Source organism: Pteropus alecto, unplaced genomic scaffold, assembly GCF_000325575.1.
Source record: "Pteropus alecto unplaced genomic scaffold, ASM32557v1 scaffold392, whole genome shotgun sequence".
Lineage (NCBI taxonomy): Eukaryota > Metazoa > Chordata > Mammalia > Chiroptera > Pteropodidae > Pteropus > Pteropus alecto.
Genome location: NW_006431933.1, coordinates 1727187 through 1729112, shown reverse-complemented (window position 1 = coordinate 1729112; position 1926 = coordinate 1727187).

Below are 1926 nucleotides of genomic sequence, written 5' to 3'. Positions count from 1 at the left end.
TGTCTGGGATAAAGCGATCTTTATCCCAGAAAGCATACTGCAAGTAAATGGGCTGTGGCGATCATATCATTACGAGCATGATTGTGATTCTACAAGTGGTAAGAAATTTTTATTTTAATATCCTTTAAAACTAAGGTTATATGACATTGAAAATGTTTGAAATGGCTTACTTCTGTTGGTGTACAGTAGGAAATATTGAGCAGATATGGTTGTTTATTTTGACCTTGTTTCTTCAAATACCTTTCTAAAAAATTGCCCAGAGCACAGTTTTCTGTCATCCGTTTTAGGGATCCATTCTGTCTTCGACCCACTACCTAATTGGAAAGTTAGCAGTGATTTATTATTCAAGGAAAGAATGTTTTAAAAAATAGTATATGTTTAGTACAACACTGTGCCTAAATCTTCAAAGTGCCAAATGCTTGCAAAATGCCAATAAGCATAACATTATGCAAGGGCAATACTTGTTTGGTACATGCTTACAAAACCTATCAGTTATTCACTCAGCAATGATTTTAGTTGCTGTTATAAGTCATCAGTCATTTTTTCCATTGTGTTTGTGTGTTTTCTAGGTAGAAGGTATTTTCATACAATCTTAGTAACAGCATCCAGGCTTTTGGACGATGCCGTCTCAGATGTGTTCTTGATGTATCACAGCTTTCCTTTAGACTTCTACAGAGATTTCCTGTTAATTCTGCAGTGGCAACTGCATTTCCTATCAGAAGTTTCCTCTTACCTATATCAATAGAATTCATGGTTGCTGGACTTATAATGGTGATCACTTCCTTTGGTATACAAATACCAAATTTTGAATAACTAGGGTATACACCTGAAACTAATATATCATATGTTAGCTATACTTTACTTAAAAATTTTTAATGAAGAATTCTTACATTTATGTTATGTTCATTTGAAATCAGTTATACTCAACTACTTAACTGAGGAAATATTCTTTTTAAATTAAAAAAAAATTTAAACTTTTCAGTTACGGTTGACATACAATGCTATGTCATTTTCAGGTATCCAACATGGTGATTAGACATTTATATAACTTACAAAGCAATCACCTCGTTAAGTCTAGTACTCTTCCGACACTATATATAGTTATTAAGATGTTATTGACTGTATTCCTTATGCTATACTTTATACCTGTGATTATTTTTCTAACTGGCAATTTGTACTTCTTCACGCTTTTCACCCATCCCCCCACCTCTTGTCCCATCTGTCAACCATCCACGGGTTCTCCATATCTATGAGTTTGTTTCTGTGTTGTTTATTTATTTTATTGTTTTAGATCCTATGTATAAATGAAATCATATGGTTTTGCCTTTCTCTGTCTGACTTATCTCGCTTAGCACAATACCCTCTAGGTCCATAGATGTTGTTGCATATCTCAATATTTCATTCGTTTCTATGGGTGAGTAATATTCCATTGTATATATGTACAATTTCTTTCTTCATTCGTTTATCAATGAACGCTTAGGTTGCTTCCATATCATTGTTATTGTAAATAATGCTGCAGTGAACATAGAGGTGCATTTATCTTTTCAAATTAGTGTTTTGGATTTCTTCAGGTAAATACCCAGCAAAGGAATTGCTAGGTCATATGATAGTTCTATTTTTAATTTTTTGAGGAAACCGCGTACTGTTATCCATAGTGGCTGTACCGATTTGCAATCCCACCAACAGTACATGAGAGTTCCCTTTTCTCCATATCCTCTGAAACACTTGTTTTTTCTTGATTTATTGATAAAGCCATTTTGACAGGTATGAAGTGATATCTTATTGTGGTTTTAATTTGCATTTCCATGATGATTGGTAATGTTGAGCATCTTTTCATGTCTATTGGCCATCTGTGTGTCCTCTTTGGAGAAATGTCTACTGCTTTTCTTTCTTCTGGGTATATTTCATTATGAGTAGTAATTTATT